The sequence below is a fragment of the Bufo gargarizans genome, chromosome 3, assembly GCF_014858855.1.
Source record: "Bufo gargarizans isolate SCDJY-AF-19 chromosome 3, ASM1485885v1, whole genome shotgun sequence".
In the NCBI taxonomy this organism is placed as follows: domain Eukaryota; kingdom Metazoa; phylum Chordata; class Amphibia; order Anura; family Bufonidae; genus Bufo; species Bufo gargarizans.
This window is the reverse complement of record NC_058082.1, coordinates 251,475,976-251,497,653: the sequence shown is the minus strand read 5'-3', so window position 1 is coordinate 251,497,653 and position 21,678 is coordinate 251,475,976.

The following is a 21,678-nucleotide window of genomic DNA, read 5'->3' as shown; positions in this document are numbered from 1 at the left end:
ACAGGTCTCGCCTGGAGGCCCAGTCATTGGTGGCGAAGTGGTGCTATTCCGCAGAACGAATCACCCGTGCGTGCTGCAGCTAAAACTTCATTATCGCCTGCTGCTGCTCGCACAGTCTAGCCAGCATGTGCAAGGTGGAGTTCCACCTTATGGGCACGTTGCATATGAGGCGGTGAGCGGTAAGGCCAAAGTTAAGCTGCAGTGCTGACAGGCGAGCAGCAGCAGGGTGAGAACACCGAAAGCGCACACAGGCGGCACACACTTTCTGCAGCAGCTCTGACATATTGGGGTAATTTTTCAGGAATTTCTGCACCACCAAATTCGGCACATGCCAAACTGCTATCCGCCTCAGGCCCAGCTGCCACTGCATTTACCCAGTGTGCTGTTAGGGAGATATAACGTCCCTGACCGTGCTTACTGGTCCACGTATCCATAGTTAGGTGGACCTTGCCACAGATGGAATTGCACAGTGCACACCTGACTTTGTCCTCCACTTGGTTGTGCAGGGAAGAGAAGGCTCACCCGGAAAAGTAGTGGCAGCTGGGCACGACGTTCTGCGGGACAGCCACCGCCATCAAATTTATAAAACTGTCTGGGTCCTCCAGACGGAATGACAGCATTTCAAAGGCCAGGAATTTGGAAATGCTGGCATTCAGGGCCAGGGATCGTGGGTGGGTAGGGGGTACTTCCTCTTTCACTCCAGTGTTTGGGAGATAGACAGCTGAATGCTTCCATGGGACATTGTGGAGGTGCTTGGTGACCGAGGCGGTGGCGTTGCTGCCATATCCTCTTTTTTCGGGGTGGCAGGTGCCACTGTCACTCCAGAGGGGATGAAGAGGCCGAGACTGCAACTGCAGCAGAAGAGGAAGCAGGAGGAGCCAGAGACTTTCTTTGTTTTTGAGGTGTCTAGTCCACTGCAGTTCGTGCCTTTCACTTAGAGGCCTGGTCATGCAGGTTGTGCTCAGGTTGAGAAGGTTTATGCCTCGCTTCAGGCTCTGATTGCACAGCGTGCAAACCACTTGAGTCTTGTCGTCAGCACATTGTCTGAAGAACTGCCACACCAGGGAACTCCTTGGAGCTGGCTTTGGTGTGCTCAGTCCCTTGGTGCGGTGAGCAGTAGGAGGCGTACTGTCTAGAGGACGGCCGCTCCACTTTTGCAGGCTGCTCCCTCTTCTGCTGTGCTGGTGGCTCTGTGTGACCACTCTTTCTCTGAACTACATATGCCGCTCGCATGACCTTGATTCCATGTGGGGCCGAGGACCTCATTGTCCTCCACATCATCTTCCACCCAGTCTTCACCCTTGCGCTCCTTGTTGGTCTGCACACTGCAGAAAGCCATATCAGTTGGCACCTGTGTTTTGTCATCATCCGAGACGTGATGCAGTGGTCCTCCCATGTACTCATCCTGAAACATAAATGGTTGGGAATCGGTGCACTCAATCTCTTCCACTTCTGGGGCAGGGCTATGTGGATGGCCCTGGAAAACCCTGCTAGCAGAGTCATCAAAAAGCAGAAGAGACTGCTGGATGACTTGAGGCTTAGACTGCTTTTCTGATTTGCAAGGGGCTGAGGTGAAAAACTGATGTCCATGGGCTGCAGGTGCCAACTCTGATCTTTTAGCAGGAGACTGGGTGGGAGACAATGTGAAGGAACTGGTGGCACTGTCAGCCACCCAATCTACTATCGCCTGTACTTGTTCTGGCCTCACTATTCATAGAGTGGCATTCGGGCTTACCAAAAAACGCTGAACTTTCTGTCGCCTACTTGCACCTGAGGAAGGTGTTTCACTTGTGCGTGTAGCTGGCACATATCGACCACATCCTCTCCCTGCAACAGGAGCTCCATCAACACCAGCATCACCATGACCAGGGCCTCGTCCTTTATTTGACACTCTCCTCATTCTTTGCGTTCACCCAGCAAACTAACAGATGGTTTATGTCAGGCGACAATGTAACCGCCAATAGTCAACAATTAAGTTCACTGACAGTAAGGCTGTGCCGGTGTCATAAAGAGAAAAAATATCTTGAAGTCACACAACAGTGTGACAGGAGAATTTAATACAATTACTTTATGTTAAAAAAAAAGTGAATTTGTCAACCAACAATGTAACAGCAGTATTTACAGTTTTTTTTTTGACTGTCAGAAATGCAGCGCAGGCCGCAAATGTACTATATAGCACAAAAAGTTATATTTTTTTCAAATGACAATGTAACAGCAGTATTTAATGGTTTTATTGGACTGTTAGAAATGCATCGCACGCCGCAATGGTACTTTATGGGAAAAAAATATATGATTTTTTCACCCACAGTGAAAGAGATGGATTTTCTTTTTTTTTTTTTTTACTATCAGATTTGCTTTGCAGGCCGCAAAGGTACTTTATGGCCAAAAAATAAGATGATTTTTTTCACCCACGGTCAAAAAGATGGATTTACTGATTACATTTCACTATCACAAATGCAGTGCAGGGCGCAAAATGTAGCAAAAAAATTTAAAAAGTCCTCCCAGAATCTAACAGATGGATTTGCTGAATTGATTACACTCACATATGCAGCACAGGGGTACTTTACAGAAAAAAATGTGAATTTGTCACCCCATGGGTCCCGGAACTCACAGACGGATTACCTATATTATTTTCCCTTCCCCTGGCACATATGCAGTGCATGTGCACTTAAAAAATGGGTATATGTTGCTCACTGAACTAAAAGAACATGATTCAATTATTGTCCCTGGCACGTATGCTGTGCTGGTACACTGAACGTGCACAAAATGGCCGCCGAGCCCACCTAACTAATAGACGGATAAAACATATTTTTCTGTGTCACTGGGCTCAGGGCAGGGTACAAAAATGTTGCATTGCACCTACACAAAAAAATTGATGTAGATCGCAGAGTTAACAAGTTCTGATATCAGATTAATTCCTATGCTCTCCCTCACAGCAGCAGCATCCTATCCCTACACTAGTAAGAGCTGAGTGGTGTGCGGTGCTACGTGACTTCAGCTTATATAGAGTCTGGGTCACATGCTGCACTGGCCAATCACAGCCATGCCATCAGTAGGCATGGCTGTGAGGGCCTCTAAGGTCACACGGGTTAAACACTTGTTGATTGGCTGCCCTGCAGCTTTTCAACACGCACCATTACATCGCCGAACACCAAACTCGAACCAGAACTTTTACTGAAATGTTCGGGTTCGGGGTCAAAAAATCGTAATGTTCAGTACGAACTTGAACTTTACAGTTCGGGTTCGTTCAACCCTACTTATCTATTAACCAAGGCGGACATGTTCCCTGCACTCTTGCTATGCTCTCCCTGTAATTTGTAAAAAGTCTCCCTATGATCTACCTACACTGATCCTGCACTGTCTCTTCACTCTCTCTTTTGAATACTTTACAATTAAAGGCTTTCTTAATCTCTGTCCCCAGCACTTGTCACATCTCTCCCTATGCTCAGTTTACAGTGAAATGGCAGAGACCGCACGGGATGAGGCTTTTTATAGGGCTGTGACATCACAGGGGCTGGCTATCTGCTGATTTGCCGGCAGCCCGGCATTATTTGTGATCCCTCATTCCTGGGTTTCTTATTTTCACTTTGTAACATTTGCAGCAGCCATTTAAAAAAAATATAATTTGATTTCTTAACACAAATCACCAGGAAATTCAGATTAAATTTCACTTTGTCAACTTCGATTCGCTCAATCCTAGTTGCTATCATTCCCCTTGTCAATGGAGTGTGACAATCACTGATTGCCTAAAATAAAATAGAGTTGATACAGCATCCCAAATACAAAGTTGTGTTTTTTTTTGTTTTGTTTTTTACTATGGCAGTATACAGCAACATTTTGATCCTTACAATAAATTGTGTCTTTGTCAAGTTTGATCCAGGGGAATGGCAAAACCTACAATTCAGTCAATTACAACATTTTGAAAAGGAACAACAGAGGACCAGCACAGGCTAGGGCTGTGATGGCTAAACCTCCAGCACTACAGCTGTGGTAAAACTGCAACTCCCAATATCCACACTTGCTTGGCTGTTCTCAGAACTCCATACAAATGCTGGGAGTCGTAATTTCACCACAGCTGGAGTGCTGGAGGTTAGCCATCACTAGGCTAGCAAATAAGCATGAAGAATACAAGTACTTACTGACGCAGACAGTAAGGAGACATGTCAGGAGAGTTGCATTTTCTGTGTACTATATTAAGGTTCCACTTTACAAAATGTCATGTTGTTTTGAAAGCAAAACTGAGTTCTTTCTAAACTTCCATTGCAATTCACCTTTATCTTCCTAAGTAACTTTGAAGCGTTGCGTTGTTACATCAGCGGAGGCTGCTAAATTGTTTTGTTTTTAATGATAAATTATGGGTTTTTTTTTTATTGTATTTTTATTGATTTTTCAATAAAGCACAAGGGGTAACAGGGTACCAAGGTGTGGCTTGCAGGCCAAGTCAGTAAACAGATAATGAGCATTGTGAATACATTATGGTTACACATGCCTAAGGTGAGATCCAAAAGGTAAAGCAGTACATATAAACCAGGAATAGTAACGGAGATGCAGAGAATTCCAAACCACTTGTGTTTGCGGGGTATGTTGCATGGCCCAAAAATGGCAGTTACATTACTAGTCTGAGTAAAAGGTGGTAAGGGGTGTGTAATTGGCTAGGTGTAGGACATGCTTTATTCTAAACACAGTAGAAGGTTCATGACTATCTAAATATCAAATTAATAGGTGAGACAGTTAGAGAATGTGGGGGGGGGGGGGTACTTCATTCTTGAGGAGACCTGTAGATCGACCAAAAATGCAATTTTTTGACAAAGATAGTATGTGTACGATTTTCCCATGAGGAGAGTTCCTCGAATCTATGTATCTGGTCAACTTTCTGCAACCACTGATCTATGGATGGTGTTTGGCTTTGTCTCCAGAGTCTAGGAAGTACGAGGTGGGCTGCGATCAGTAATTGTAGAAAGATGAAGGGTGTATGTGGAGAGTCTGTATCTTGATTGAGAGAAAGTAAAGCCAGCTGAGGGGACGGTTTAAAAGAGGTGTGACATATTTTGTTTGTCAAAGAAAAAATTTCAGACCACCAGTTAAATATCAGGGGGCATGTCCACCATATGTGAAGGAAGGTCCCTCTCTCTCTGAGGCACCTCCAGCATGTGTCCGAATTGGTTTGAGAAAATATTGCATATTTGTCTGGCGTATTGTACCATCTTTTTAGTATTTTATAGCCATTCTCTTGAATTCGGACACAACGGGAGGCCCTGTGTGGAGATTCAAGGATTTTGTGGAGCAAGGCGAAAGGAATGGTGATATTCAGATCTGTTTCCCAGTATTTTATAAAGGCAGGTTTGGCTAATATAGGCGGTGAGCGAAGTTTGCTGTAAATGTGCGAGATAAGCTTCCTTGGAGCTGTGGGAAGTGATATCACAAATTCGAGCCAAACTAGGGGACGCATTAGGTCACTCTTGTGTATGTGTTGGTTCACATATGCTCTCAGGTATGCAACTGTAAAGCAGTCGCATGGACAAGGGGACAGTAACTTGTTCATGGAGTCTGCATCTAATATATTACCAGATTGGTCAAAGAGTGACATCATTCCCAAAGCTGAAGTAAGGAGGTTTTGTGATGTGGCTGTTCTCAGTGCCATGGGGGCCGTATCAATAACATCCTTTAGTGAAAGAAGTGGGGAAGGAAAAGGAATGGCACAGTGAGAGGAGGACAGCACCTTCCAGGCACCTAAGGTTGCTTTGACAACCGGGTAGTGAGATAGGGGACCAGCTAAGACATTTTGGCGGCCTAAAAGGAGGGCTCTGATTGGCGTATTCAGAATGTCAGTTTCCATTTCCACTACAGCCGAGTGTGGGGAGGGGCGTAACCAAGCTATGGCCCGGGATAGAAGGATAGCCCTGCCATAGAGTTCTGGGTTTGGGAGTCCTATACCCCCGTCTTGTCTAGGTTTTTCAAGAAGGGAGGATGCTAGTCTGGATTTCCTCCCGTTCCAGATGAAGGCCCTAAATTTCTTTTGTATTGAGGTGTAATAATGTTTAGGTATGGGAATCGGCAAGACCTGTTGCAGGTAAGTGAGGCGTGGGATGATTAGGGAGGAAAGCAAATTTTTTCTGCCGAACCAAGACAAGGTGGGGTTAGAGAGAGTGAGGTTGTCTATAGAGTTGAATATAGAAGATTTAAGTGGGATGTAGTTGAGAGAGAAAAGCTCATTTGGGATGGGACTAATAATAACACCCAAATAAGTAATGGAGGGAGAGGACCAGTTGAAAGGCGAGTTCTCCATTAGGCGCTGTTTGGTAGCAGGGGGGATTCCCGAACACAGGACTAGGGATTTGTTAGCATTGATCTTAAAATCTGAGATAGAACTATAGAGATTAATGTGGGTTTGTATATGAGGTAGGGAAGTTGATGGGTTAGTTGTCATTACAAGTACATCATCGGCAAATGCAGCGATTTTTTGTTCATTGCCTCCCAAATGTAGGCCCTCGATCTTCCTGTCTAACCTAATAGTAGATAAGAGTGGTTCCAGTGCCAGGATGAATAAGAGAGGGGACAGGGGGCAGCCCTGTCTGGTCCCATTACGTATAGTGAAAGGGAAAGATAGTGTCCCATTAACCATAACCTGAGCTGTCGCCTGGTCATACATGGTGAATATGGCTTGCACAAAGAGAGCAGAGAGGCCAAAACGGAATAGGGTGTCCTTCAAATACATCCAATTAACTCTATCGAATGCCTTCACGGCGTCCGTGCTGAGTAGTAATAGCGGGGTAGAGGTGTGGTTAGCATGGCACAACGCATTGATCATTTTGGTAGTGTTGTCTTTGCCTTCCCTATTTCGTATGAAGCCCACCTGGTCCCTGTGTACAAGCTTGGGGAGTAGGATAGCTAGTCTGTTGGCTAAAATTTTGGCTAGGAGTTTAAGATCTAAATTTAGGAGGGAGATGGGTCTGTAGTTGGAGCATTGTTTAGGATCTTTCCCTTCTTTGGGGATGAGTGCAATGTGGGCTGTAGTCATGTCTCTAGATAAGGGTATCCCTTTAAGTGCTAGATTACAGACCTCTAGAAGGTGGGGTAAGAGGATATTTTGAAAAGTTTTATAATATGAGGCAGGAAGGCTGTCTGGACCTGGGCTCTTCCCTTTCGGTATTTGGCTTAAAGCTTGACTAAGTTCAGATAGGGTGAAGGGTGATTCCAATTTCTGCTTTTGTTCTTCGGAGACGGTGGGGATATTAGCCGAGTCAAGAAAGGACGTGATAGTGGATGCCCTAGTTTCTGGGGGTATGTTGGTGGGGAGGTTATAGAGATTTTCGTAGAAGGTGCGAAATTGGGTAGCAATCTGGGTGGCAGAGAAAATCGTATTGCCATCTAAAGAGGTAAGTTGGTGGATATGATTTGCTGCTCTTCTGCCTTTGATCCTACTCATAAGGAATTTGGTGGCTTTGTTACCATGAGCGAAATATTTGTGTTGGGAGCTCATGTAATAATTGGCCGCTTTGTTCTGTAGTAGGGTTTTGAGTTTTGCTCTGTGTTTTGAGAGCTCTAGGAGATGGAGATCTAAGGGGGTTTTTTGTGAGAGGTTTCCAGCCTCTGGATATTTTTGAGAGCTTCATCAATCTCTTTTTCTCTAAGTTTTTTCTGATGAGAGCCAATGCTAATAAATTGACCTCTGATGTAGGGTTTATGAGCATCCCATAAGATATTTGCGGATATGTCAGGGCATTTATTGAGTGAAAAATATTCGGTGATCTGTTTGGATACTAAATCAATCGTGGACTGATAGCCTAGTAGGGATTCATTTAGCCGCCAATTGAAGCTAGTGGGAGTACTATGTGGGGCATTAACCGTGAGGTAGATTGGGGAGTGATCAGAAAGGTGAAAGGAACCTATTGAAGCCTCTTTACAGAGATGTAAGTGTTCTTTGGAGATAAATAGGTAGTCGAGACGGTGATAGCTATTATGTAAGGAGGAGTAGAAGGTGAAGTCAGATGTATCTGGGTGAAGGGACCGCCATGAATCTATCAGGTGAAGATTCCAGAGGTTGTCTCTGAGGTTTTTAAGGGATCTACTAGATTGTGATGATTTCCGGGAGGAAGTGTCTAATTGTGGGCATAAAGCAATATTCAAATCCCCTCCTAGTACTACTATCCCTTCTTTAAAAGAGTGGATATGCTGGAAGATAGTGGAGAACCAGCGGGATTGATTAGAATTGGGGGCATACAGGTTAATAAAGGTATAGGTTTGTGGGCCTATTGTGCCTTTCACTAATAGGAACCTTCCGTCAGGGTCATGTGATTGACTTACAAACTTAAAAGGGATTTTCCTTTGAAGTCCTATACTAACTCCGCTTGATGCCGCAGTGCATATTAGGATAATGGTTAATTCTGAAGTGAGTCTCCTGGAGGAACACAACATCAGCCCCGGCCTTCCTTAGGATAGTGAATATTTGGCTTTGCTTTGAAGGAGAATGAAAGTCTTTGATGTTGTAAGAGGCTATGTGTAGGTCAGCCATTATGGATTATGTTTGAAGAGGTACCTTGAGGTCAATGTCGCGTCCCCCAGTAGAACACTCTGCAAAATTCGGATGTCATATGTGATTTTCAAATACTTGTCCAAGTGAAGCAGGAACTCACAATGTATGGGTGAAGTTGACAGATACCTTGGAAGAAAAACATAAGGGAAAAACATAAACACAACAATAAAACTTGTAAGCGTACAATCGTGCACTGTAATCATACAGGGGGAAAACGGTCAAGTGACCAAATAGTGGACCGAGTAGCACAGAAATAAGGATAAAGAAGTTAGTAAACAAGAAAGCCATGTGATTGGCTGTTATAAAGAGAGGGAAAGAAAAGGCATATTAACCCTCTAGTATAGCAAGACCATGTGCGCCAGAGTGTATCTGGTGCCATACCACTTGCAGAAAAGGGTAAACGGTGCTGAAGAACTGGAGTTCATTCTTTGTTTAGGTATCTTGCGAGAGGCTTCTGGGGGTAAGCTGATGACCGCTTCTCTTTGATCTTGAGGATTTTGGGGTGCGCTGGACTTCAAATGGCAGTACTTTAGGAAGCTCAGGTAAGTCCCCTAGATCATGGTATTGCTCCCAGTTCTCGATTTGTATTGCAGGAATGTCCAGCTCTGAGATGATGGGTGCGACATCAGAATAGGACGAGATGTTAGACCTCTTGCCTGCTATGGAGAAGGAAAGTCCAAAAGGAAAAGACCAGCGGTACATTATATTGTTGGACCGAAGCCAGTCGGTCAGGGGCTTTAGGGTTCTCCTCTTCTTGAGGGTGGAAGGAGCCAGGTCTTGGAATATTTCCAGTTTTGCCTCCTCATAGGTGAGATCTGTGTGATTGCGGGCTGCATCCAAGATGGCTGCCTTGATTGGAAAGTTCAGAAACTTGCATATGACGTCTCTGGGAGGCTCATTCTGCTTGGGTTTAGGGCGAAGCGCTCTGTGAGCGCGTTCAATAGCGAGTTCATGTGGATAATCCGGCCCTAGCAGAGAGTCACATATAGACATTATAGTGGGAGCGATCTCGCCAGCCCCTATAGATTCAGGAATCCCTCTAAATCTTAAATTGTTTCTGCGCCCTCTATTCTCTTGGTCTTCTACTGCTTTATGCAGCTCATTAAGATGTGCTGTGCAGCGATGGAGTGAGGCCGTTACCGCAGATTGGTGGGTCAGAGACGCGGCCTGCTGTGATTCGAGTGATTCCCCTCGGTCTCCCACATGTCTCACCTCTTGCCGGAACGCTGACATCTCAGTGAGAATAGGCTCCATTACTCTGCTTAACGCCCGGTCCAGGTAACGTCTGGTGAGCGGCAGGTCTGTGTTGGGCTGACGATCCTCTAAGTCGCTGTCTCCATCGGAGAGGGCGGCTGTGCGTTTTGCGGCCTTAACTTGCTGAGCCGGCGCCATCTTAGGTTCGCGTGCCGCGACAGTAGCGGCTGCCTTTTTAAGAAATTTGTCCATTTCTCCGCTTGGGGTCTGGCTTTTAGGGGTCACGGATTGCTCTCCCAGCCTAGGGTTCCCTATTTTTACCATCGTTGCTCACAGGGGCTGAATATAGCAGGTGCTGATCTCGGTCACTATAGCAGAGCTGTGAACTAAGCGTCCATCTCAGTCCGGCGCCAGCTCCGCGCCCATAAATTATGTTTTTACATATTTTATCAATTTGTTTATTATTAGAAAAGATGCACTAATAATCTAGTACTGTCATATATAAATGATCACAGGAGTTGGTTTAATCATTGCAACCTCATGATATGTTTTGCCATGAGGATTTATTGCATTTATTGCATAATGATGTCAGCATCAAACAACACAAATCATGTTACCTTGTGTGTGTATATATATATATATATATATATATATATATATATAAAAATAAGCAAATTCTACACTAATTAATTAGAAATTTTCCAAAAAATGTTGGTTTTAATCAAATCCAAAACTTTTGGAATATGTCCTGCATAAAGTGCTCAAATGGAGTGTGCCATTTACAGATCCAAGCACAGAGAACATGAAGAAGGATTACATAACCTCAGGTGGCACCCTGCTCGTAATGCGTTACAGTCAGCCTCAGCCAATCATGAAGGATTGTAGTAGCAATACATTGATGACTCAGTTGATAGCCACTATATAACATCCTAACTAGAGTTGAGCGAACACCTGGATGTTCGGGTTCGAGAAGTTCGGCCGAACATCCCGGAAATGTTCGGGTTCGGGATCCGAACCCGATCCGAACTTCGTCCCGAACCCGAACCCCATTGAAGTCAATGGGGACCCGAACTTTTCGGCACTAAAAAGGCTGTAAAACAGCCCAGGAAAGAGCTAGAGGGCTGCAAAAGGCAGCAACATGTAGGTAAATCCCCTGCAAACAAATGTGGATAGGGAAATGAATTAAAATAAAAATTAAATAAATAAAAATTAACCAAAATCAATTGGAGAGAGGTTCCATAGCAGAGAATCTGGCTTCCCGTCACCCACCACTGGAACAGTCCATTCTCAGATATTTAGGCCCCGGCACCCAGGCAGAGGAGAGAGGTCCCGTAACAGAGAATCTGTCTTCATGTCAGCAGAGAATTAGTCTGCATGTCATAGCAGAGAATGAGGCTTCACGTCAGCCACCACTGCAACAGTCCATTGGCATATATTTAGGCCCAGCACCCAGGCAGAGGAGGGAGGTCCCGTAACAGAGAATCTGTCTTCATGTCAGCAGAGAATTAGTCTGCATGTCATAGCAGAGAATGAGGCTTCACGTCAGCCACCACTGCAACAGTCCATTGGCATATATTTAGGCCCAGCACACACACAGGCAGAGGAGAGAGGTCCCGTAACAGAGAATCTGGCTTCATGTCAGCAGAGAATCAGTCTGCATGTCATAGCAGAGAATGAGGCTTCACGTCAGCCACCACTGCAACAGTCCATTGGCATATATTTAGGCCCAGCACACACACAGGCAGAGGAGAGAGGTCCCGTAACAGAGAATCTGGCTTCATGTCAGCAGAGAATCAGTCTGCATGTCATAGCAGAGAATGAGGCTTCACGTCAGCCACCACTGCAACAGTCCATTGGCATATATTTAGGCCCAGCACCCAGGCAGAGGAGGGAGGTCCCGTAACAGAGAATCTGTCTTCATGTCAGCAGAGAATTAGTCTGCATGTCATAGCAGAGAATGAGGCTTCACGTCAGCCACCACTGCAACAGTCCATTGGCATATATTTAGGCCCAGCACACACACAGGCAGAGGAGAGAGGTCCCGTAACAGAGAATCTGGCTTCATGTCAGCAGAGAATCAGTCTGCATGTCATAGCAGAGAATGAGGCTTCACGTCAGCCACCACTGCAACAGTCCATTGGCATATATTTAGGCCCAGCACACACACAGGCAGAGGAGAGAGGTCCCGTAACAGAGAATCTGGCTTCATGTCAGCAGAGAATCAGTCTGCATGTCATAGCAGAGAATGAGGCTTCACGTCAGCCACCACTGCAACAGTCCATTGGCATATATTTAGGCCCAGCACCCAGGCAGAGGAGGGAGGTCCCGTAACAGAGAATCTGTCTTCATGTCAGCAGAGAATTAGTCTGCATGTCATAGCAGAGAATGAGGCTTCACGTCAGCCACCACTGCAACAGTCCATTGGCATATATTTAGGCCCAGCACCCAGGCAGAGGAGGGAGGTCCCGTAACAGAGAATCTGTCTTCATGTCAGCAGAGAATTAGTCTGCATGTCATAGCAGAGAATGAGGCTTCACGTCAGCCACCACTGGAACAGTCCATTCTCAGATATTTAGGCCCCGGCACCCAGGCAGAGGAGAGAGGTCCCGTAACAGAGAATCTGTCTTCATGTCAGCAGAGAATTAGTCTGCATGTCATAGCAGAGAATGAGGCTTCACGTCAGCCACCACTGCAACAGTCCATTGGCATATATTTAGGCCCAGCACCCAGGCAGAGGAGAGAGGTCCCGTAACAGACAATCTGGCTTCATGTCAGCAGAGAATCAGTCTGCATGTCATAGCAGAGAATCAGGCTTCACGTCACCCACCACTGCAACAGTCCATTGTCATAAATTTAGGCCCAGCACTAGTGTTGAGCGGCATGTCCCATATTCGAATTCGCGAAATTTTGTGAATATTCGAAAGAATATTCGTAAAATATTCGCGATTATTCAAATTCGTTATTATTTCGCATATGCGATAATTCGAATTATCGCATAATACATATGCTATGCAAAATTCACATGTGCGCTAATGAAATCGCCTTACGAAGATTCGCAACTCAATTCAATCACTAATGTATGAATGCAATGCCCTTTGCCTCTGTTCTGGGACAAGTGTAGATATTCGCATGTGCGCTAATAAAATCGCCTTACGAAGATTCGCACCTCAATCACTTTCTAGGGAATGTGAGACTTTTGGGAATCAATCGAGATACAGTGGGGGGTGATGACAGTAGTTGACAGAGTACAGATCAATGTAATCTGTAAGGTGGAAAGTAAAATAAAAAATACGAATATTCGTAAATCGAATTTTACGAAGTTCTACGTATTCGCGAATATGGTGCTATACTATATGAATGCACAGGCCTTTGCCTCTCTGTTCTGGGGACAAGTGTAGATATTTGCATTTGCGTTAATAAAATCGCCTTACGAAGATTCGCAGCTCAATTCAATCACTAATGTATGAATGCAAAGCCCTTTGCCTCTGTTCTGGGACAAGTGTAGATATTCGCATGTGCGCTAATAAAATCGCCTTACGAAGATTCGCAACTCAATTCACTAATGTATGAATGCAAAGCCCTTTGCCTCTGTTCTGGGACGTGCCGATATTCGCATGTGCGCTAATAAAATCGCCTTACGAAGATTCGCGCCTCAATCACTTTCTAGGCAATGTGAGTAAGATCTGAGCTGTTGGACCTTTGGGAAACAATCAATTATATGTGTACTGTAATTTTGTGGGGGGGGGGGGGAAACAAAAAACGAATATTCGTTTTTACGAATATATAGCACTATATTCGAAATATTCGCGAAATCGCGAAGTTGCGATATTCGCGAAAAAAATTTGCTTTTCGAATATTCGCGCTCAACACTACCCAGCACCCAGGCAGAGGAGAGAGGTCCCGTAACAGAGAATCTGGCTTCATGTCAGCAGAGAATCAGTCTTCATATCATAGCAGAGAATCAGGCTTCACGTCACCCACCACTGTAAGAGTCAATTTTCATAAATTTAGGCCCAGAACCCAGGCAGAGGAGAAAGGTCCCGTAACAGACAATCTGGCTTCATGTCAGCAGAGAATCAGTCTTCATATCATAGCAGAGAATCAGGCTTCACGTCACCCACCACTGCAACAGTCAATTGTCATAAATTTAGGCCCAGCACCCAGGCAGAGGAGAGAGCTCCCGTAACAGAGGATCTGGCTTCATGTCAGCAGAGAATCAGTCTGCATGTCATAGCAGAGAATGAGGCTTCACGTCACCCACCACTGCAACAGTCCATTGGCATATATTTAGGCCTAGCACACAGGCAGAGCAGAGAGGTCCCGTAACAGACAATCTGGCTTCATGTCAGCAGAGAATCAGTCTGCATGTCATAGCAGAGAATGAGGCTTCACGTCACCCACCACTGCAACAGTCCATTGGCATATATTTAGGCCTAGCACACAGGCAGAGCAGAGAGGTCCCGTAACAGACAATCTGGCTTCATGTCAGCAGAGAATCAGTCTGCATGTCATAGCAGAGAATGAGGCTTCACGTCACCCACCACTGCAACAGTCCATTGGCATATATTTAGGCCTAGCACACAGGCAGAGCAGAGAGGTCCCGTAACAGACAATCTGGCTTCATGACAGCAGAGAATTAGTCTGCATGTCATAGCAGAGAATGAGGCTTCACGTCAGCCACCACTGCAACAGTCCATTGGCATATATTTAGGCCCAGCACCCAGGCAGAGGAGAGAGGTCCCGTAACAGACAATCTGGCTTCATGTCAGCAGAGAATTAGTCTGCATGTCATAGCAGAGAATCAGGCTTCACGTCAGCCACCACTGCAACAGTCCATTGTCATAAATTTAGGCCCAGCACCCAGGCAGAGGAGAGAGGTCCCGTAACAGACAATCTGGCTTCATGTCAGCAGAGAATTAGTCTGCATGTCATAGCAGAGAATGAGGCTTCACGTCAGCCACCACTGCAACAGTCCATTGGCATATATTTAGGCCTAGCACACAGGCAGAGCAGAGAGGTCCCGTAACAGACAATCTGGCTTCATGACAGCAGAGAATCAGTCTGCATGTCATAGCAGAGAATCAGGCTTCACGTCAGCCACCACTGCAACAGTCCATTGTCATAAATTTAGGCCCAGCACCCAGGCAGAGGAGAGAGGTCCCGTAACAGAGAATCTGGCTTCATGTCAGCAGAGAATCAGTCTTCATATCATAGCAGAGAATCAGGCTTCACGTCACCCACCACTGTAAGAGTCAATTTTCATAAATTTAGGCCCAGAACCCAGGCAGAGGAGAAAGGTCCCGTAACAGACAATCTGGCTTCATGTCAGCAGAGAATCAGTCTTCATATCATAGCAGAGAATCAGGCTTCACGTCACCCACCACTGCAACAGTCAATTTTCATAAATTTAGGCCCAGAACCCAGGCAGAGGAGAAAGGTCCCGTAACAGACAATCTGGCTTCATGTCAGCAGAGAATCAGTCTTCATATCATAGCAGAGAATCAGGCTTCACGTCACCCACCACTGCAACAGTCAATTGTCATAAATTTAGGCCCAGCACCCAGGCAGAGGAGAGAGCTCCCGTAACAGAGGATCTGGCTTCATGTCAGCAGAGAATCAGTCTGCATGTCATAGCAGAGAATGAGGCTTCACGTCACCCACCACTGCAACAGTCCATTGGCATATATTTAGGCCTAGCACACAGGCAGAGCAGAGAGGTCCCGTAACAGACAATCTGGCTTCATGTCAGCAGAGAATCAGTCTGCATGTCATAGCAGAGAATGAGGCTTCACGTCACCCACCACTGCAACAGTCCATTGGCATATATTTAGGCCTAGCACACAGGCAGAGCAGAGAGGTCCCGTAACAGACAATCTGGCTTCATGTCAGCAGAGAATCAGTCTGCATGTCATAGCAGAGAATGAGGCTTCACGTCACCCACCACTGCAACAGTCCATTGGCATATATTTAGGCCTAGCACACAGGCAGAGCAGAGAGGTCCCGTAACAGACAATCTGGCTTCATGACAGCAGAGAATTAGTCTGCATGTCATAGCAGAGAATGAGGCTTCACGTCAGCCACCACTGCAACAGTCCATTGGCATATATTTAGGCCCAGCACCCAGGCAGAGGAGAGAGGTCCCGTAACAGACAATCTGGCTTCATGTCAGCAGAGAATTAGTCTGCATGTCATAGCAGAGAATCAGGCTTCACGTCAGCCACCACTGCAACAGTCCATTGTCATAAATTTAGGCCCAGCACCCAGGCAGAGGAGAGAGGTCCCGTAACAGACAATCTGGCTTCATGTCAGCAGAGAATTAGTCTGCATGTCATAGCAGAGAATCAGGCTTCACGTCAGCCACCACTGCAACAGTCCATTGTCATAAATTTAGGCCCAGCACCCAGGCAGAGGAGAGAGGTCCCGTAACAGAGAATCTGGCTTCATGTCAGCAGAGAATCAGTCTTCATATCATAGCAGAGAATCAGGCTTCACGTCACCCACCACTGTAAGAGTCAATTTTCATAAATTTAGGCCCAGAACCCAGGCAGAGGAGAAAGGTCCCGTAACAGACAATCTGGCTTCATGTCAGCAGAGAATCAGTCTTCATATCATAGCAGAGAATCAGGCTTCACGTCACCCACCACTGCAACAGTCAATTTTCATAAATTTAGGCCCAGAACCCAGGCAGAGGAGAAAGGTCCCGTAACAGACAATCTGGCTTCATGTCAGCAGAGAATCAGTCTTCATATCATAGCAGAGAATCAGGCTTCACGTCACCCACCACTGCAACAGTCAATTGTCATAAATTTAGGCCCAGCACCCAGGCAGAGGAGAGAGCTCCCGTAACAGAGGATCTGGCTTCATGTCAGCAGAGAATCAGTCTGCATGTCATAGCAGAGAATGAGGCTTCACGTCACCCACCACTGCAACAGTCCATTGGCATATATTTAGGCCTAGCACACAGGCAGAGGAGAGGTTCATTCAACTTTGGGTAGCCTCGCAATATAATGGTAAAATGAAAATAAAAATAGGATTGAATGAGGAAGTGCCCTGGAGTCCAATAATATATGGTTATGGGGAGGTAGTTAATGTCTAATCTGGACAAGGGACGGACAGGTCCTGTGGGATCCATGCCTGGTTCATTTTTATGAACGTCAGCTTGTCCACATTGGCTGTAGACAGGCGGCTGCGTTTGTCTGTAATGACGCCCCCTGCCGTGCTGAATACACGTTCAGACAAAACGCTGGCTGCCGGGCAGGCCAGCACCTCCAAGGCATAAAAGGCTAGCTCTGGCCACGTGGACAATTTAGAGACCCAGAAGTTGAATGGGGCCGAACCATCAGTCAGTACGTGGAGGGGTGTGCACACGTACTGTTCCACCATGTTAGTGAAATGTTGCCTCCTGCTAACACGTTGCGTATCAGGTGGTGGTGCAGTTAGCTGTGGCGTGTTGACAAAAGTTTTCCACATCTCTGCCATGCTAACCCTGCCCTCAGAGGAGCTGGCCGTGACACAGCTGCCTTGGCGACCTCTTGCTCCTCCTCTGCCTTGGCCTTGGGCTTCCACTTGTTCCCCTGTGACATTTGGGAATGCTCTCAGTAGCGTGTCTACCAACGTGCGCTTGTACTCGCGCATCTTCCTATCACGCTCCAGTGCAGGAAGTAAGGTGGGCACATTGTCTTTGTAGCGTGGATCCAGCAGGGTGGCAACCCAGTAGTCCGCACAGGTTAAAATGTGGGCAACTCTGCTGTCGTTGCGCAGGCACTGCAGCATGTAGTCGCTCATGTGTGCCAGGCTGCCCAGGGATAAGGACAAGCTGTCCTCTGTGGGAGGCGTATCGTCATCGTCCTGCCTTTCCCCCCAGCCACGCACCAGTGATGGACCCGAGCTGCGTTGGGTGCCACCCCGCTGTGACCATGCTTCATCCTCATCCTCCTCCACCTCCTCCTCATCCTCGTCCTCCTCGTCCTCCAGTAGTGGGCCCTGGCTGGCCACATTTGTACCTGGCCTCTGCTGTTGCCAAAAACCTCCCTCTGAGTCACTTCGAAGAGACTGGCCTGAAAGTGCTAAAAATGACCCCTCTTCCTCCTCCTCCTCCTCCTCCTCCTGGGCCACCTCCTCTTCCATCATCGCCCTAAGTGTTTTCTCAAGGAGACATAGAAGTGGTATTGTAACGCTGATAACGGTGTCATCGCCACTGGCCATGTTGGTGGAGTACTCGAAACAGCGCAACAGGGCACACAGGTCTCGCATGGAGGCCCAGTCATTGGTGGTGAAGTGGTGCTGTTCTGTAGTGCGACTGACCCGTGCGTGCTGCAGCTGAAACTCCACTATGGCCTGCTGCTGCTCGCACAGTCTGTCCAGCATGTGCAAGGTGGAGTTCCACCTGGTGGGCACGTCGCATATGAGGCGGTGAGCGGGAAGGCCGAAGTTACGCTGTAGCGCAGACAGGCGAGCAGCAGCAGGATGTGAACGCCGGAAGCGCGAACAGACGGCCCGCACTTTATGCAGCAGCTCTGACATGTCGGGGTAGTTGTGAATGAACTTCTGCACCACCAAATTCAGCACATGCGCCAAGCAAGGGATGTGCGTCAAATTGGCTAGTCCCAGAGCTGCAACGAGATTTCGCCCATTATCACACACCACCAGGCCGGGCTTGAGGCTCACCGGCAGCAACCACTCGTCGGTCTGTTGTTCTATACCCCGCCACAACTCCTGTGCGGTGTGGGGCCTGTCCCCCAAACATATGAGTTTCAGAATGGCCTGCTGACGTTTACCCCGGGCTGTGCTGAAGTTGGTGGTGAAGGTGTGTGGCTGACTGGATGAGCAGGTGGAAGAAGAGGAGGAGGAAGCCGAGAAGGAGGAGGTGGCAACAGGAGGCAAAGAATGTTGCCCTGCGATCCTTGGCGGCGGAAGGACGTGCGCCAAACAGCTCTCCGCCTGGGGCCCAGCTGCCACTACATTTACCCAGTGTGCAGTTAGGGAGATATAGCGTCCCTGGCCGTGCTTACTGGTCCACGTATCTGTGGTTAGGTGGACCTTGCTACAGATGGCGTTGCGCAGTGCACACTTGATTTTATCGGATACTTGGTTGTGCAGGGAAGGCACGGCTCTCTTGGAGAAGTAGTGCCGGCTGGGAACAACATACTGTGGGACAGCAAGCGACATGAGCTGTTTGAAGCTGTCTGTGTCCACCAGCCTAAATGACAGCATTTCATAGGCCAGTAGTTTAGAAATGCTGGCATTCAGGGCCAGGGATCGAGGGTGGCTAGGTGGGAATTTACGCTTTCTATCAAATGTTTGTGAGATGGAGAGCTGAACGCTGGCGTGTGACATGGTTGAGACGCTTGGTGACGGAGGTGGTGGTGGTGGTGTTGGTGGTACATCCCCTGTTTGCTGGGCGGCAGGTGCCAACGTTCCTCCAGAGGCGGAGGAAGAGGCCGAGGCGGCAGCAGCAGAATAGGCCGAGGCGGCAGCAGCAGAAGAGGTAGCAGGGGGAGCCTGAGTGACTTCCTTGGTTTTAAGGTGTTTACTCCACTGCAGTTCATGCTTTGCATGCAGGTGCCTGGTCATGCAGGTTGTGCTCAGGTTCAGAACGTTAATGCCTCGCTTCAGGCTCTGATGGCACAGCGTGCAAACCACTCGGGTCTTGTCGTCAGCACATTGTTTGAAGAAGTGCCATGCCAGGGAACTCCTTGAAGCTGCCTTTGGGGTGCTCGGTCCCAGATGGCGGCGGTCAGTAGCAGGCGGAGTCTCTTGGCGGCGGGTGTTCTGCTTTTGCCCACTGCTCCCTCTTTTGCTACGCTGTTGGCTCGGTCTCACCACTGCCTCTTCCTCCGAACTGTGAAAGTCAGTGGCACGACCTTCATTCCATGTGGGGTCTAGGACCTCATCGTCCCCTGCATCGTCTTCCACCCAGTCTTGATCCCTGACCTCCTGTTCAGTCTGCACACTGCAGAAAGACGCAGCAGTTGGCACCTGTGTTTCGTCATCATCAGAGACATGCTGAGGTGGTATTCCCATGTCCTCATCATCAGGAAACATAAGTGGTTGTGCGTCAGTGCATTCTATGTCTTTCACCGCTGGGGAAGGGCTAGGTGGATGCCCTTGGGAAACCCTGCCAGCGGAGTCTTCAAACAGCATAAGAGACTGCTGCATAACTTGAGGCTGAGACAGTTTCCCTGGTATGCATGGGGGTGATGTGACAGACTGATGGGGTTGGTTTTCAGGCGCCATCTGTGCGCTTTCTGCAGAAGACTGGGTGGGAGATAATGTGAACGTGCTGGATCCACTGTCGGCCACCCAATTGACTAATGCCTGTACCTGCTCAGGCCTTACCATCCTTAGAACGGCATTGGGCCCCACCATATATCGCTGTAAATTCTGGCGGCTACTGGGACCTGAGGTAGTTGGTACACTAGGACGTGTGGATGTGGCAGAACGGCCACGTCCTCTCCCAGCACCAGAGGGTCCACTAACACCACCACGACCATGTCCACGTCCGCGTCCCTTACTAGATGTTTTTCTCATTGTTATGGTTCACCACAACAACAAATATATTATTTGGCCCAATGTATTGTATTCAAATTCAGCGGGATATAAATTTGAGGCCTAGTATTTAGGCGCTGGGTGACCGGTATGGATTTAGTGACAGAATTAGACTTGGAAATGCACAGAAGCGTGTGTGTGTGAAGTTATTCTGAATGACCCTATGTGCACCTTCAATATTATATACCCTTTTAGGGATAGATTTCAAATAGCTCTGATATAGCAGAAACCACTAAATTATGAAATTGCTAAATTGGGAATTGTACTTCAACCCAGAACAAAAAATGTGCTTTGACGGACACTAAATATCTTGCCCAGCAACAACAGTACACCGGTGGGTAACGAGAGATTTAGAGGGAATTAAATTTGAGGCCTAGTATTTAGGCGCTGGGTCACCGGTATGGATTTAGTGACAGAATTAGACTTGGAAATACACAGTAGCGGGTGTGTGTGAAGTTATTCTGAATGACCCTATGTGCACCTTCAATATTATATACCCTTTTAGGGATAGATTTCAAATAGCTCTGATATAGCAGAAACCACTAAATTATGAAATTGCTAAATTGGGAATTGTACTTCAACCCAGAACAAAAAATGTGCTTTGACGGACACTAAATATCTTGCCCAGCAACAACAGTACAGCGGTGGGTAACGAGAGATTTAGAGGGAATTAAATTTGAGGCCTAGTATTTAGGCGCTGGGTCACCGGTATGGATTTAGTGACAGAATTAGACTTGGAAATGCACAGAAGCGTGTGTGTGAAGTTATTCTGAATGACCCTATGTGCACCTTCAATATTATATACCCTTTTTGGGATAGATTTCAAATAGCTCTGATATAGCAGGAACCACTAAATTATGAAATTGCTAAATTGAGAATTGTATTTCAACCCAGAACAAGAAATGTGCTTGAACGGACACTAAATAACTCGCCCAGCTACAGCACTAGGGACAGATTTAGCTGGATATAAATTTGAGGCCTAGTATTTAGGCGCTGGGTGACAGGTATGGGTTTAGTGACAGAATTAGACTTGGAAATACACAGTAGCGGGTGTGTGTGAAGTTATTCTGAATGACCCTATGTGCACCTTCAATATTATATACCCTTTTAGGGATAGATTTCAAATAGCTCTGATATAGCAGAAACCACTAAATTATGAAATTGCTAAATTGGGAATTGTACTTCAACCCAGAACAAAAAATGTGCTTTGACGGACACTAAATATCTTGCCCAGCAACAACAGTACAGCGGTGGGTAACGAGAGATTTAGAGGGAATTAAATTTGAGGCCTAGTATTTAGGCGCTGGGTCACCGGTATGGATTTAGTGACAGAATTAGACTTGGAAATACACAGTAGCGGGTGTGTGTGAAGTTATTCTGAATGACCCTATGTGCACCTTCAA